Genomic DNA, 17869 nt, shown 5'->3' with positions numbered 1-17869 from the left:
TCTCTTGAGGCCTTGGTTGTCGACAATGTGAACTCTGAGGTAAGATTTGCCAAGACTGACAGAGAGGGCTGGGTTTGCTGTTATCAGACTTATTAGCCTTCCTGTGTGTGGAGGGGTGATGGAATCGCACCTATGCGAATCAAAACCCATACTGCTTTCCACCCGACACTGCACTAGGTGCTGGGAGAATGTTTACCAGCAGGCACCTGCAAGCCCTGCAGAACGGAAAGTCCTCCCGGCCCCAGGACCTGAGGAGGTCCACAGCCTGCTGCTCCGCCGACTCCCTGGGCTCCTCGCGCACCTTGCTCTGGGCTCATCGCCCATACAGAGAGCACGCCTAGGCCTCACAGCCAGCCTGCCGGCTGAGTCCCCAACCTGGCTGTCCTGCTGTCCTCCCGTTTCCAGCACCGCAGCCGGCACCGCCCTCCTGGTGTCCAGGCCACTTTCCCACCGCACAACCTGGGCCCCGGGACCTGACTGCCGACAGAGTCCCTACACGGAGGCGTTCGCGGCCCTGCTCGGCAGAGAGGGCTGTCGCCAGGGCCACAGAGGGTAAAAAATGAGCTTATAAAAGTGGGCCGGAGCACATTTTTTTCCTTGTGACTCAAAGAACTCCTGCACGACAGTTTGAGCCTGGGCCACCACTGGTCTTCAGAATGCACACGAAGCATGGCTATTTGTCCCTGAAGGCCACTGGCTGGCAGAGCCCGGGAGCAAATGGTTAGCAAGTGTGTGGGTCGGGAGGCTTCGGTGGCAAGGACTGACCTGTGGGAAGGTGCACGACACCATCCTGTTCTCGCGGCCTCCGCAGGGACGTCAGGGGCTGGCATTGAGCACGTTAAAGCCGGGCGACCTGCACAATTAAGGGGCGAGTAAAGTCCTCCCCAGCTATTCCGCCGCAAGCACTGGGTACGACGCCCTCTTTGTGCGGGCTGGGAAGAGCAGGGGCCTGAGAAAAAAGGGAGCACAGGAAGCCGCAATAACATGCTGGTTCTGACCACCTGGGCACCAAGGCGCAGTAATTAGGAGGCGGCTGACCCTGTGTGGGCTGGGAAAGCCAGCAAGGAGACTTAAGTTAAGCTAGCGTACATCAAAAATAATTGACAATGGTTAGGCTTCATCGTGGAGAAGCCTGCACTGGCACTGCAGCCCCCAGCCCACCACCCACCTAAGAATTATTATTTGAAAAGGATGTCAGAGGATTATGGAAGATCCTTGTGTCGGCTCCAATTAGGATCAACACTGCTGTAGCTGGCAGGCTGACGGTGCAGTGTGCAACGATGAATGCATAGTGTCCCCTGCTGGACATGCGTGGGACCGCAGTCTTGTCCTCCAGCCAGATCTGACCTGCAGAAAGCGGGCGCCCTTCCCTTCATTGATATGCACCCAGCCTAAGGGGTTGTGTGTGTGTATTTTAAAGAAGCCCCGATATCATAATGCCAACATCAATAACCATTAATTTTAAAGGTTACTTCAAAATACGGCATGAATGCAAGACAAACCTTCTAATCTATAGCTTTGTATTTTCTGTACAGCCAGTCTTGGTTCAAATTGTGAGCAACAGCCATTTACCAAATTCGGGTCCTTCATGCTCCCTAGACTCCTTCCTGGGTAGCCCTCAAAAACCCTACTTTTAAAGAAAATTAAAATCTGGAAAATTCCCTGCGGCTTTAAGTAATTATTTTGTTTGCACTCTGGATGTTAATTATCCCAGGGTTTGAGTCTTGGAGACCATTTCCTTTGAAGCTACTTTCCGAATGAATAAGGCTCCAAATACAGTATTTCTATACTAGAATATTCCTGGAAAACTCTGCTTCCTAAAAATTATTACAAAAAACGTTCAGGCAAAATGTCTTTTCCAGGATATTTGGGAGTACCCAAGTTTCCAGTGACGTGGTTAGAGGAAAAAGAACGGTTAACTTACAGAATGCGTGATTGGTTGGAGAAGGCATTAAAATGACATAAGTATTATTCGAATTCTTGCTGTGTGGTGGGAGAAAGGAAGGATTTCTTGGTACAAGCTCACAGAAGAATTATGTAGTGTCAGCGAGTCAGTGTGAGCTTTAACACTGAGGTCATGGCCCCAGCTGCCCCTCCAGTGCCTGCTCGTGAGGTTCAGTGCTTGGCCCACACCCAAGGCCCCTCCGCATTTAGCCTGGCTCCTTGAATGGTTGCCACCATCCCTCGGCTCTACCAGCTGCTCTGAAAATGCCCTCTATCAGCCAAACACAAAACCTGGGAGCTCCAATGTCCTCCATGTAAAGGAAATTTGAAGAGTACACTGCATTTACAATAGTTGGGTGGCCATCTTAAGATGACACCTTCAAAAGAAACAAAAGGTAAACTAACTCCTTAAAACTGAACAGGTAAACCAAATGTCATGATTTTGTATTTATGGTGAAAAATAGTGAGCCGTCACACCCAGTTGTGGCACACAAGCCCTATGGAAGCAGGAACCTTATCTTTTACCTCTTATGGAATCCTCAAAAGCATTGCCAAGCACAATGTTTCATCTATAACCGTAATTTATGAATATATTTAATTTACAAGCTCTATATTCTAAAAATAATATTACCTAGTTTGAATCCTGACTTTGTCATTTTCCAAAAATATTACCATAGGCAAATTACACCCTTAATCTCTCTAAACCCTGATTTTTTCAACAAATGAGGTCAATTACACCTCCTATCCAAAAAAATAAGATTAAATTCACAGGTACTTGGGCTGGGGATGTAGCTCAGTGGTGCTGTGCCTGCCCAACAAGGGCAATGTCCTGAGTTTGATCCCCAGTACAAAAAAAAAAAAAGAACTAAATGTACAGGTACTTTATACATTTTTTAAAAAATGTAACACAAATTGCACTATAAATAATACTGTATATATATAAAGTCTGGAGTAAATTTATCTTCTCTTAGCATAAAGAAATATCCTGAGGAAAGGGAAGAATTAGAAACATGGGTTCATAAATGTGGCAGAATTGGAACCAAAAATTAATACATGGAGTTAAATGAGAAAAAAGAGTGATAGCATTAGAAGAAAAAACAAATTTCAAAGGGGTCACATAGATTATTATTAACCAGAAACAAGGACACACTAGGAGTAAGGAAGGAGATATAAATAACCCTTTTTACAGGAAAAGAAAAATAGAAACTAGCTTGATTTCCCAGAAATAATGCTGTCAGAAGGGAAGAAAGAAAAAGTGCTATCAAAAAGGAAATAGAAATAGGAATCCTTAATGAAAATGCAGAGTCATGGTGGCAGCCATTTTAAAAATTCCCTCTCCACAACATTTGCACTTCATGTTTGTCAAGAAATAACAAAAATTTAGCAGTGACATACAGAAAGATATTCCAAGCCAAATTAATCATTTTGGACAACCAGAAATGACTAATTTCATTTTAAAGAAAACAGGCTTAAAGTTAAAGGTAAATATTTTCGTAAACCTATCTAGGTTGTCATGTGGTTTCATACAGAGTTCATTTGCAGAGATGGATGTAGAATTTGAAAAGAAAAAAGGTCTTCAGGAGAAAACACAGAGTGAGAAGGCACTTTCTAAATGCTGGAGGTAAATGGTTGAGGTAATACAGTAAGGCGCAGCACATTCTGAGTTCTAGAAGCTTTTAGGGTGCTCCTCCTACAGAACCTCCAGTAGACTTTCCAGTATGCTGACAGGATGTGATCATCTTTGTCAACCAAAGCCTTACCTGAGCAAATCAGGCCGTCAGATCTCAACACAGTTCCATGGTTCAGCCTTTAAAACACTTTTTCCATTGCTTGACATGTTTTAAAGGAAATTTAATTTATATTCAGATATTACCCAAAAGGTTGAAATGTTCATGTTTCCTACACAATGGCCCTCACCTATGGATAGAACCCATCTCCAATTATTTAAAAAACAATACTCCCTGTACTACAGAAATATAAATGCCCAAGAAATTTTTTCTCAGATAAAATATTCAGTGGCAGACACCATACAGGTGCCTAGGCCGTCGAAGTTATATTTATAGGGTAATCTTTTGACTGACAGCTGAATAAAGTATGAGAGGGTATGAAAGACACATGAAAATTTTAATTATAATTTTCACTTTTTAAGCTACTCTACAAATCAGAATCATAAAAGTTGTGAGATCCATCAAAAAGAATGGTATGATCATGACAGGAAAAAATCAATAGAACAAAATAATTCAGGAGCTTTAAGGCTGAACCCAGGCAATTTTCCAATATCATTCTTGAGGCTCAACCTAAATTATCTACACTTCACCTGCACAGGGGTAGTGAAGCGCTGCTGGCCGCCTTCACTTTTACTTCTCCTTCACTGTCATATTAACACATTGGCAAAACCCAGTCATGACTGAAGTAACTTCTTTGATCAGGGCTTTGGGAGAAGCAGGGCAGAATTGTTTGGGAAAAATGTAAGGTATGCACCACAATTACACAAAATTGATGGTCAAATCATTCCAATGAAGAGAAAATCCCTCCTTCCATTTTCACCAGTCATCCCATTCACATGAAAGTCCTGACACCATACTCAGTAGGGAAAATGAGACAGAGTGGTCTGCTTTAAAAAGAGAGGATGAACTATACAGATTGTCCTACTGGAGCATTCTTTATAAAACGCTAGTCTGAAACAAACACACCCTCACACACGTTCACATATATATGTAAAATGTATGCAGGATGCACAGTAACATATATTCTTGTACATACTTATATCCAGAGAGAGAGAGAGAGAGAGAGAGAGCACCATGGTTACTTTATCATCTAACAATTTCAATTTTATATTCTGTAGACCTTCTCAGAGTTCTAACTTCCACAACCTGGGGTCCAAGTGACTCCTGCCTCTTGCCTAGACCCTCCAAGAATTTCCTGCTGTGACCCCCTGCTTGAACCCAAACCCTGCTCCAGCTCTGACCAATAATTCTCCACAAAGCAGCCAGAGAGGGTCCTTCCCAGTGCTGGCCTGGAGATCTGATGGAGTCACCTGCCTTCCTCACACCTTTTGATGGCTTCCTTCAGGTCCTACACAAAGACAGATGCCCAGCATGGCCTGTGAAGACCGACATCAGATGCTTTCCATAGAACTCCTGGCCTCTGCCCTGACTCTGCCCCACTTAAATTGGCTGTAATTCCTTGTGTCCTCACTCCTGTTTCCATTGCTTGCTGGTCTTCATTAAGCATCTTCTTCCAGACCTCTGACTATTTCATTTCCCTTACTTACAGCCCTGCCTCTTTCACAGGGCTCTTCTCATGGTTGCAACCACACATCCTTTTGATGAATATGTGCTGGTTGTGTGTGTGTGTGAGTGTGTACGTGGACACTAGGGACAGAACCCAGGGCTTTGTGCATGATGAGCCACACTTCACAGAGCTACATTGCCAAGGTTATCTTCCCCTTTTGATGATGAGTTATAAGAGGGCAGTCATCGAGGTTGGCTCTGTTCTGTTACACCCCCAGGACTCGGCAAAGGTATCTCTTGTAAACACAGAAAATGTTTACTCTTATGGTTTGGATCTTAAACATCCCTCAAAAGCTCATGCTTTGAAAGCTTGGTCCAGCTGATAGTGCAATTGGGAGGTGACAGAAACTTCAGGAGGTGGGTCTACTTGGAAGAGTAGGTCGTTGGAAGCCCGTCCCTTAGGGTCTCCTGGGGCCCTGGCCCCTTCTCTCTTGTTCCACTTCCCTTGAAGCACGGGGTGAGCAGATAGGGGCACCCTGTGCTCCTTTGCCACGATGCTCACCACAGGCCCAGCAGCAGTGACACTGGCTGGCCATGGACTGAAATCTCTGAAACCGTGAACCAAAATAAATCCTTCCTTTTTAAAAATAGTTTATTTCAGGTATTTTATCACAGTGATATGAAACTAATAAATGTATTAAATGTCTTTGTATGAATTAATGAATTCAAATTTCCCAACCTCATATCTTAAATTACCCACACATCACCAAACCTGTCCTACATGTATGAAATCTTATATAAAAGATTTCTTTACATTCATGAGTAACTCGGCTGCAGTCTGAAACACACAGAAACCTTGCTCTGTTTCTGCATCTCCCAAACTATAAAACATAATATTTTAAGATTTTGGGTATGGAGGCTTGATACGCTTACTTTTTGCTTTCTATTTTTAGAAAAAAATTTAAATTCTTCCATCTGAAAGCTTGATACTATTCTTTTTAATTAGATTTTGAGGAGGAATAAATGTCTTCTCAGTGTCCATTTTCTGTATGTTCTGCTGTTGCTGACCTTTAATATTCATTTTTAAATAGCTAAATAGCAATACAAAGAAAGGGGATGCCTTGCTATGCTCAAACTTAAAGAATCCTATTAAGGAGTGGAGTCACTCTGAGATTTAAATTTATTAAATATGCCTATATCTGAAATGAAAAATAAGTCTAATGTCAGAAAAGGATTTTGTGTCTTTATTTTTCATTCTTCTGTAAACTCCATTTGGCATGTAGGATCAAAAATAAAGTTATTGGGAAGCACAGCTAGGAAGTCGCCTCTAATCCTGGAGTTTATTTCTCTTTCATTCCCATGTCCACTTACACATGAGCAAATGTATAAATGCTCACTTGTGTTTTAGCATTTATGAAAAACACTTAATGCAATGGGTGGGTTTTTTTTTTATACGGCTGAAAACTGAACCCAGGGCCTCATGCTTGTGAGCAAGCACTCTGCCACTGAGCACATCCCCAGCCCAGTTTTATTTCTTATTTTGAGACAGGTCTCACTGAGCAGCCTGATCTATAGGTTGGTGATCCTCCTGCCTCAGCACCTAGAGCAGAGGACTTGGGGTTGCAGGTGTGCATCACCACACCTAGAGAGTGTGGATCTAGATTCCACTATCTTTGTTGCTCAAAGATAGGAATTTTGCATCAAAACAATTTTCCTCGTATAAATCCAGTCTACTGCTGAACGAAACTCGGTTATCTTGCCATGAGGTTCGAGGCTCTTCTTATTCGTCACCCATTACACAGGGAGTCTCCACACAATAGCCTTTTGAATGCTTTGTTATTTGGTAAATTCAGGAGTTGCTCTTTAAAATGAGTGTATTTATTTTGTTCTATATTTCAAAACACAGAAAAATAATAACACTTAATATGTTGCAGGCAGAAACATCTGACTTGTCCTTTCTTACTGCCATCCTCATCCACTGCCCCCTCATTCTGCTCCTGAACTTGGCAGGAGCCACCTCGTGGGATAGGCACATCTGCCTCCCCTTCCGTTTATGCTTGGGTCTTATCACTACACATTTAAAAAAAAATTCAAGGACGAGTTTCATTTTATTCTTTGTAACATTATAACTTGCTTTTTCTCCAATCTTGTCTTCAGTTAAATCACTTTAACATGCTTTTTTTAAAAAAAAAAAAAAAAGAAAAAAAAAGGAGGAAGTGAAAAACAGGGATCCTTGGGAACTGTGGCTTTCCTTATTACAACCACACATAGCTCTCCTCTGGGGAAAAGATATAAAATTTGAATTCTTAAACACACAAACACAAAGGTGTGCATAATAAACTAGAGAAGTAGAATGTCATCTTCAACAGTGATGAAAATGGAAATTAACACTTGGAGTCCTACTGGCAAAGACCCATCTTGACACCAGTCGGGTAAGACATGGCCCCTCTGGTGGGTGTAGTAGGTGGGGATTCTGTCCGTGGTTATGAAGACCACATCCACAATGCAGAGGTTTTCTCTCTTTGCTTTGGAAAAGAGCAGCATGTGAGTGTGTGTGTGTGTGTGTGTGTGGTGGGGATCACGCGTGGCAGGTGGGGAGAGGAAGAGCTGGGCCTCATCGTTTCCTAAACAATCTACAAGGAGCTCAAGGCAGAACTGTCAGGATTTCCACAATGCAGCTATGTGGGGTTCTGCTTCTCCAGAGGTTCCCCACGGAGGATCTTCTAGCTCCTCCTGGTTTCTATTAAGTGGAACTCATCACATCCAGGGTCATTAATTTGCAAGTGAAATCAAATTACATTTTCCTAGACTCTTACATTTTATCCATATAGAAGGTAATGTTACTGTTATCTAGTCAGGAGCCTACAATTATAAATTTTTAAAGTAAAGGCTTATCTTTTGAAGATAATTAGTTGCAATCTATCACTTGTCTTCATGCAAAAAATACACTTTTTACAGCTGCCCATACAGATTCCCACTCACTTTCTGCAGGAAGCGCTTGCAGAGTGGACTACCCTGAGTGGGGGAGTGCTTCTTTTGGCTTTATAATCTGCACTGCAGCTACTCTGACATTCATGCATTGTTTCACAGGTGTTCTTTCCTATGTGTGTTCTGAACCCTCAGATGGAGTGGAAACTCAAAGGCAAACAATAAAGTTAAGTGATCACGGGAACAGTACAGACTGTGATGCCTGGCCCCACCTCCCACCCCCCAAAAACTGTTCAAATTCTAGTTCTGCTATATCTATTAATTTAACCGTGGACAGTATCTTGAACTTTCTTAAACCTTAACTTCATCATTTGTAAATGTGACAACCAATAGTATCCTAGCTCATAGGCCTGTTAGGAGGACTAAATTATATAATACATAGATTTAGCTGAGTAGATGGTACACACATAGTGTTCGATAAGTATTATTTTTATTAATTGTTTCAGAATTTGAACTACTTGTTTGGCTTCTCCTACATTCATACATAGCACCTACTATGATACTTAATACTTAGTGGGTCCCTAATATACATGGTTTTAGATTACAAGTACTAAAGATTATCTATTATTACCAGTATTATTATTAAAAGTATAATTCATGTGAATACAGAATCAGTGTTAAAATAATTGTCATTCCCAACAAGTGATGTGATTTCCTTAAGCATAATGATCTGGAAAAGAGAATTTTTATAAAAGTATCTGCCTCTTATATTTTAAGGATTATTAAGAGCACCTAATTTGAGTTATACCTAGGACAAAAATGAGTAAAGTTCTGGCCAATCTGTTGCTAGAGCCTGCTGTGGGTTCTGAGTTCTCTAAATTGTATGCCACCAGTAGTTGTCATGTGTGAGTCACTCACATATTTAACAGATTTTTACTGAATCCATCCCATGTGTCAGGTGTTTTTCTGGACCCAGGAGACATAGAGGAAAACAAAACAGATGGGTTCCTGCCTTCACTGAGTAGGTGTAGACACCGAGGGTCTGCAAGGGGACAGGGTCATGCAATGATGCAGTATCCCTAATTTTTAAGCTTCAAAGTTTATCTCCAGGGAGTGACAGAGCCATGTTGAATTCCTCAGCATGATATCGTCAGGAGCAGGTGAGATCTGCCATAAATAGAACTCAGCTGTGTTGAGAAGTTGGACCCACTCACCTATTTTCCATTAATATTCTTAGTACAGAATAGGAAACTCACTAACATTTCAGATATTCATCTGGATGTGGAAGAAAGTTCCAGAAATGAGGGGCCAGAAGGGGGACTTGGAGAGCAGGATTCTCAGTAATGCTTCCTGCTCAGACGTGTTTCAGACAGACTGAAAATTTTACAAGAACGGGTTTCTTATTATATTCCTTTTAGCCTCTTGGACCAAAATCAGCTGGCTGAGAACCATTAGAAAAGAATCAAGACTTTTCAAACATAAAGTAAAAAGGAAAGTTTTATTGAAAGCTTTAAAAAAAAAAAGTCTACCCATGTATCTGTAAGTGTGTCTCCACAAAACAGTTTGTGCGTGTTTCAGATGCTTGCTTAATTTACTGTCTCCAAAAATATGGGTGCATCAAATCCAATGTCAAATTCTAACACCTGTTATAAACAAAAAAGCTTCTCTGGACACACTAATGGCTGAGACATAATGAAACATTTTGGAGAGCAGCACAATTTAGAGGAAAAGCTCCCCATACTCCCCTGGGGAGTTAGAGAATTTCCAGGAGTAGACAACAAAGCCAAATCCTAGCTGTATTTTCTCACTGTATTTCCAGAGACTTTTGTTTGGGAAAATTTCGAGAAAGAAAAATCTGAGTGTAAGCTGTTCACAGTTAAGAATGTGTGAAGATACCCTGGATCAGGAACACATCCGTGACTCCATGGACTTCAGAACCCAGCACGATTTTCGGCAGGGTCCATTGCCAGAGCAAGTTCCTAAGAACACCTAGAAATCCCTGGCAAGAGGAACGCATGTCAAGCATCCTTGGAACGCCTCGGCACACCTTTTGGCCTCTGTACTTTCTATTCCTTGCACCTGGTATGTTCTCCGTGCACTCAATCTGCAGCTTATTCTTTCATCTCACTAAAGGCTGAAGCCAAAACCCTGTGCCAGGTCCTGCTGATCTTGGTACCTCTTGTTCATCAGAACTGAGTCAGGTACCTCTTGTTCATCAGAACTGAGTCACTTGTTCTTCACCAACATCCTGCTCATCCCAACCTCCTCATGTTCATTTACATCTTCAAACAGTATTTTCTCCTCTGCCTCCTACCACCAACTTCCTGTCTGTCCAGCTCCCCAGCCACCGTGGGCAGATGGGGTGAAATCATGGTGAAGACAGTGGGACCACTGAGCTCCTCTCTACCTTTTCATCACAAGGCTGATCAGACAGGATTCAAGGACAGGTTCCAAGTGAGGTGGAGGTTTCCTTGCCAAATGAATTAAGCCTTTGGTATTCCAAGGTTAGACAAGCGATTCTTAAAATCTCCCACATACCATAAAGGTTTATTGTAGTCTGTGCTAATTTCTAACAGAAGGCAGCATAGTCATTCAGAAACATGATGAACATTGTGTCAGTCAGATATTAATGTAATTAACATCAAGAACAAATCAGATTAATGGGAACCCTTCCCCAGCTAGGGGGAGAAAGGAACTTCCTTCCTTTCCATGTTCTCCATCTCAAAAACACGAAATTCTGGTTTGGTCATAAGAAAAACATCAAGGCACATCCCAAATAAGGGACATCCTACAAAACAGCAAAGCAGTATGCCTCAGAACTCATCTAGCATACTGTTGGATCTTGTATCTTGATCCATTCTGCCAGTCTGTTTCTTTTGATTGGTGAATTGACACCATTCACATTGATGTTATAACTAGTATGTACCAGCTTGTCCTTGTCATAATATTTTCCTGCTGTTGGTTCTTTGATGTTCACCTCTGTTTAATTGCTTTCCCTGCCTGGTGGCTTCTTTCTATTGGTGTTCTTGGAATTGTGGTTTTCATTATCTCTTTGTAAAATGCACTTCAGAACACTTTATAAAGCTGGTTTGTTGGTCATGAATTTCATCAGTTGTTCTTACCATTTAATTTGAAAGATAGCTTTGCAGGGTACATCAATCTGAGTTCAAGGTTGTTTTCTTTTAGGGTTTGAAAAACTTCACACCAAGCTCTCCTTGCCTTAAGGGTTTGTATTGAGAAGTCTGCTGTTATTCTGATGGGCTTTCCTTTGTATGTGATTTGTTTATTTTCCCTAACAGCTTTTAGTATTCTATTCTTAGGCTGAATTTCTGGAAACTTTTTTTTTTTTTGCTGAGAACTTAACATTTTTATTTTTATTGGTACATTTTAGGTATACAATATAATGACATTCATCATTGGAAATTTGCACCTTTATATAATCTCTCTTGGTTCTTATTTTTCCCCCTTCCCCTGTCCTCCCTTCAACCCCTCCATCCCTCCCTATTTACAAAGACTTTGTTTCCATTTTTTCATTCTCTCATGTTAATTCCATTCCCTTCTTTCCTTTGCCCTACCCTACCCACTTCCCTTTCCTCTTTGCCCCTTTTCTTCCTATTTCACATTATCTATTATACCTTTTAGTCTTTATTTATACTTTCAGTTTCTTATGCTAGAGTGGAATCTTGATTATTATATGCCTTGATGTGGATTTACTTTGGTAAGGGCTATTTGAAGTTCTATAAGTCTCATTTATTTGTATGTCAAATTCTTTTTTCATGTTTGTGAAGTTTTCTGCCATTACTTCTGTGAACAGGTTTTTTAATGTCATTTGTGCTATCTCCTGCTTTTGTACTGATTCCAATCAACCGTATGTTATTCTTCTTTGCATCATATAGCAGCTATCGGATTGAATTTTCATGATCCTTTGCTATTTTTAAGAAATCTTTCTTTTCATGGTAGGTAACTGCAATCCTGTCTTCTAGATCTGATATTCCGTCCTCACCTTGGTTCAAACGATTGTGTTTCAATGGAGTTTTTAATCTCCTGGATATCTGTTTCAATCTATTTCATGGATTTCATTTCTTTCCCACATTGAGCATTCACTGTTTCCAGCATTTTCCTAAGATCTTCTATTTTTTTTATCTGTGTCTACTCTAGATTCGTTGAGCATATCCTTTATTTTGATTGTCATTTTTTTTTACTTGGAAGATTATTTTCTCTATAGCCCCATCCATCTGTTTTTGGGGTTTTTTTCACTTCTGCTGCTATCATTTCAGAAAGTTCATGTGGGTGGCTTCCAATTTCCTCTATCTCATTGCCAGCCAACATAATACTAAATGGTCAAAAACTGAAAGCTTTCACTCTAAAATCAGGAACAAAAAAAGGATGCCTGCTTTCACCACTTTTATTCAATATAGTTCTGGAAACATTAGCTAGAGCAATTAGGCAAGAGAAAGAAGTAAAAGGCATAAAAATAGGAAAAGAAGAAGTAAAATTGCCATTATTTGTAGATGACATGATTCTCTACATAGAAGACCCTGAAAACTCCACCAAAAGACTTCTGGATTTAATATCCAAATTCAGTAGCATAGCTGGATACAGTCAACACTCAAAATTCCATACCATTTCTGTAACAAGTAACAAACACAAAGAAATTAGGGAAACAACACTTTTCACAATAGTATTAAAAAAATGAAATACTTAGGAATCAATCTAACAAAGAAAGTAAAGGATCTTTACATTGAAAATTGCAGTACACTGATAAAGGAGATGAAAGAGGATATCAGAAAATGGAAAGATATCCCCTGGTCTTCAGTAGCAAGCACCAACATAGTGAAAATGGCCATACTCCTAAAATTGTTATACAGATTTAATGTGATTCCAATCAAAATACCAATAGCATATCTCACAGAATTAGAAAAAACAATCCTGAAATTTATTTGCAACCAGAAGAGACCTAGAAGAGCAAAATCAATTCTGGGCAACAAAGGCAAGACAGGGGACATCACAATTCCTGACTTGAAATTACATTACAAAGCTACTGTGATAAAAACAGCATGGTACTGGCAAAAAAAAATAGACCTGAGTATCAATGGAACAGACTAGAAGATGCAGAAACAACCTCAAACACACTCAACCAACTTATCTTTGACAAAGGGGCCAAACACAACCACTAGAATAAAGATAGCGTCTTTAATAAATAGTGCTGGAAAAACTGGCTCTCCACATGCTGCAGAATAAAATTAGACCCATGTCTCTCACCACTCACTAAACAAAAATCAATATGGATCAAAGATCTAAATATTAAAACAGAGGACCAGGGATTTAGCTTGGTGGTTCTGGCGCCTGCCTCACAAGCATAAGGTCCAAGTTCGATCCCTGGTACCAAAAATTAAAAAAAAATAAAACAGAAACAATAAATCTGCTGGAGGAGAGAATAGATAGGACACAGGTGTAGGCAAAGACTTTGTGAACAAACCCCCCAATCACACAGGAAATAATACAAAGAGTCAACAACCAGAATCTTACCCAAAAAGCTTTTGCACAGCAAGGGAAATCACCAATACAGTGAAGAGACAACCTGCAGAGTTGGAAAACATTGTAGCCAGGTGTTCCTCAGAAGACTAATATCTAGAATATACAAAGAATTGAAAAAAATCAAACCCCCCAATTTAAAGACCCAGTCCAAAAATGGGCACCTAAAATGAATAGACACTTCTCAGATGAAGAAGTAAAAACAGCAAATAAGTATATGAAAAAATGTTCAGCATTGCTAGTCATTCAAGAGATGCAAATTTTTAAAAAAATGCTGAAATTCCATCTCACTTCAGAAAGAATGGCTATTATCAAGAAATTAACCAACAACAAATGATAGTAGGGCTGTCAGAAAAAGGAACCCTTCTCCATTCTTGGTGGGAGTGCAGACTGGTGCAACCACTGTGGAAATCAGTGTGGAGATTCCTCAAAAAACTAGGATTAGAGGTCTCATTTGACCCAGCTATTTCCCTTCTTGGTATCGTCTCAAAAGATTAAAGGCATCATTATCACAGTGATATATGAATATCCATGCTTATAGCAACACAGTTTATAAGAGCTTAATCTTGGAAATAGTCCAAATGCCCATTGACTGATGAATGGATAAAAAAAGATGGGTTTTTTATACAATGGAGTACTACTCAGCCACAAAGAAGGATAAACTTGAGACATTTATAACCAAATGGATATTCCTTGAGACTATACTCTTAAGTGAAATACATAGGACACACATATGCAAATATCACATTGTCTCTCTGGCATGAGAAACTGGAAGTGTAAATAAGAACCAAAATATATAATAGATATTTTGAAACAGGAATAAATTGTTCAAAAGGTCAGAGTACTAGGAACCAGAGAGGGGGAAGGAAGGAAGATGTGATGGATGAGTGTGTGTCATGTCGTGTGTGGCTCTGGGATGTGAAGAAGACCTGGGGTCAGGCTTGTGTGGTCTGAATAGGGTCTGGACATCAGCAAAGAGCAGTGCAGCAGCATTGGCTTATTGGCTGTGACAAAGATACCACAGTAATGTAAGGTGCTAACAACAGGGGAGATGAAGCGTAGGAGCCATGGAGACACTCTACTGTCTTTGTAACCATTCTGTAAATCTAACATCCTTCTAAAACCAAATGTTTTTAGAATTAATCTACAATATTCTGATTATGTAAAGGAATATATTAAGAATACTTACAACTAAAACCTGTCCCTTCTGAAAGTAATAATATTAATAAGAATAATAGCTATCATTTATTGAGTAATCACAGATTTCCAGCACCATGCCAAGCACAGCACATGTTATTAATTTGCCCTATCCATGCATCATGCCCACAAGCTACCTACTAACATAAGACCTTTCACAGGTAAGGAAGCTGAGACCGGAAGAAGTATATCTGGGGCTGGGAGAGAGTTGCTAATTATCATTGCTAATCAGGAAAAAGGTTCTAACAGTAGTTTTACTCCATGACCTTTTCAGATTAGAGATCCATACTCAAACATTAAAGGGATTATTTCCCATGGACTGTTATAGTAACAGGACAAATCACAGCATTCCTGATAGGGGGAATAGAAAGAGAGTATCATCAGATTTTTCACCTGTAGCTTTGTGTAGACCATGACTGCCCCAACAGAACACCATGCCATCGAAGAATGTGCATACGGTGGCATGTTCAGTCCCCAAAGTGTGAAGTGTCAGTACCTGAAGACAAACCAGTATGCCTACAAGCCAGCCTTCACTTACAACTGATGATCCTATGTCAAAGATACAGAAATGGATGCAATAAGAGGATGGGCCAGCCGAGAGCTCCACCCCTCTCTGCAGGACAGCTTCAAGAGCCAAGGTCCTCTAATATCACATTTAAAAGTCTGAGAATGAGGAGAATCATCAGGTTCACTTTGAATCATGTCTGTTCAATTTTTCCTGTTAGTTTGGGACAGAGAATGAAGTCTCACATGGAAGAAACAGGAAGGGGAGAAGACCCGGGCCTCTGGAAAGTCAGGACTCAAAAGCTGAGTGGGGTCGTGAAGGAAGCCATCGTCCCAGCACAGACCATGCAAGCCCACCAGGGAACTGCAGACTACTTGGGTGGCCCCCCGAGTTGCTTTGGTTAGAGGTTGTCCCTGAAGGCTTCACGAGGATTAAACAAAGCTGGCACCAGGCCTTTGCCATCCTCTATCCTTAACTCCACTTACAAACACATAGAACACAGTGTCCATTCTAGGTATCAAGAAGACACCATTGTAGCTCTAGTGCCTACAACATCCCAAACAACCTACTTCCTCTGTGGATATGTTGTTTATTGGACAAATACTTCTCAACAAATTAGTTTCCATGTATTAAGTTCCAATTTAACTAACACCATCAAATTATCCACCTGTGATTTCAACCTGATAGTCAAAATTCTGGTCATAGAATGAATGAAGAAAGGAAGAAGGAGAGAGGTGAAGTGCCACAAAGTTCAAAATCTGCCAAAATAAGGCTTTTCTCTGGATTGGTATCCCAAAGATCACCTAAATGTGGCCTGATGTTCGGTGAATAGTTAATATTTACTGGTTGCCTAACATCTGTCAAAATTATACATCGTTGTGGGGACACAAATATTTTCCTTCTGATAACTTGGCATCTGGAATAATAACAGCACTAATTAGGCATATATATGCAGCACTAAAATCCCTGTGTTAATTCATCTGCTCTTCTCCATCTGCTTATATAATGGGACTATTTTTATCTCCATTTTTCAGATGATAAAACTAAGTCTGAGAAACCTTAAGCAACTCACTCAAGGTTATACAATCAGTACAGAATTAAAATTTGGCTTAAGAAAACAGCCCAATTGAGTATATAAAAATCACACAAACACGCATGTGAGTCTTACCTACCTATTTGTGATCTGTAGAATGCCTAGTACAATAAACTGGTGAATGTGGAGGATCAGGAATGTGGTCTGAAATTCTAAAGCAGGGCTGACCTCAGGTTGAAGAACACTGTAAAGTTATGTCTACTGGGGATAGGGGCAGAAGAGTGGTTGTTTAAAAAGTCACAACACAAGTCATAACAGAATGATGCTCTGATTCAATTCCACCAGTGGAATCATGAGAACCAGGCCTCTAAACCTGCCTTTGCAGAGCAAGGAACATGCAACTCTCCCTGTGGCACACACCCAAACCTTCATGGTCCCTCCTCTGTTGTCCTGACAACAGTGGCCCCAAAGGAAGAAGCAGTTACTCTTACTTAGATTTTTTTCATTGAAAGGTTTGTGGAGTAGGGTGTGCTCAAGCTGATCTACAAGGAGAAGGTGTTTCCGTAGACAGCTAAAGAGCAGGTATTCTGGACATGGGCAGATACTCCAGGCCCTCTGGAGCATGGACTATGGAGTGTGGAGGGAGACGTGCTGGACAGTTGGGCAAAGACAAGGCATGCATCAATCCCGCAAACTTGCTGAATACCAAGGGAAGATTTTGAGGAGAATAGTAACATGGACAGATCACTGGTTTAGAAACAAGGGACAGAAACTAAATGGGAACACACTTGGTAGGAACTTACGGAAATAGTGGAGCTTCCCGAGGAGAAAAGCAAGAATGGAGTGAAAAAGCAAGGCGAAAGTGAGAATGAATAAAATGGAATGATGGAAACATGTGAGGAAAGTCAAAGAACAGTCTTCAATGATACATTAATTTTCTTTTCTTTTTCTTTTTTTTTTTTTTTTGCGGTACCAGGGATCGAACTCAGAACCTTGTGATTGCAAGGCAGGCATGGTGCCACTGAGCTAAATCCCCGGCCCCCAATGATACATTAATTTTCATCCATCCATCCATTCATCCATCCATTCATTCAAGGGATATCTACTAAGGACCTATCTACTATAGTTTTTGGCATGCCCTTAGGTGCAACTATAGAGAAGACAAAGCCTTTGCCTTGTGACCCTTTTATCCTGGTGAAATAAGCAGAAAATAAACAAGTAAACCTATATTAGACAATAACAGATGAAGCCATGAAAAACAAAGCAGATAAGGTATATTGTGGGGGTGATATGCAGGGTGACTGGGTGGAGGGGAGGTTAGTAGACAGACTAGTGATCCCTCCAAGATATTCAAGTCCTAAACTGCAAAGCCTATGAATGTGTAATGCCACATAACAAAAGGGAATTAAGGTAGTAGGTGAAAGTCAGCTGATCTCAAAATAGGGGTGGTTACCTTGGGTTATCTATGTCAGTCCAATGGAATCGCCAAGATTT

At 40.6% G+C, this 17869-nt stretch overlaps 1 long non-coding RNA gene across 3 annotated transcripts in view; it reads right to left on the bottom strand.

Moving 5' to 3' along the window:
• Positions 1-17869, bottom strand: part of LOC110345976 (uncharacterized) — a 372088-nt gene that overhangs the window by 228172 nt on the left and 126047 nt on the right. Inside the window, exon 3 of one of the 3 annotated variants that reach the window (XR_015446444.1) lies at positions 766-853. The exons of the other annotated variants lie outside the window; for them this stretch is intronic. This is a non-coding gene — a long non-coding RNA (uncharacterized LOC110345976). The remainder of the gene's footprint in view (positions 1-765; positions 854-17869) is intronic. 3 annotated transcript variants of the gene reach the window in all.

The sequence above is a fragment of the Heterocephalus glaber genome, unplaced genomic scaffold, assembly GCF_053883595.1.
Source record: "Heterocephalus glaber isolate CG9 unplaced genomic scaffold, H.glaber_assembly_v1.0 deba00001688, whole genome shotgun sequence".
NCBI classification, from domain to species: domain Eukaryota; kingdom Metazoa; phylum Chordata; class Mammalia; order Rodentia; family Bathyergidae; genus Heterocephalus; species Heterocephalus glaber.
The sequence above is the reverse complement of the archived record's forward strand: the minus strand, read 5'-3'. Positions and strand labels throughout refer to the sequence as shown.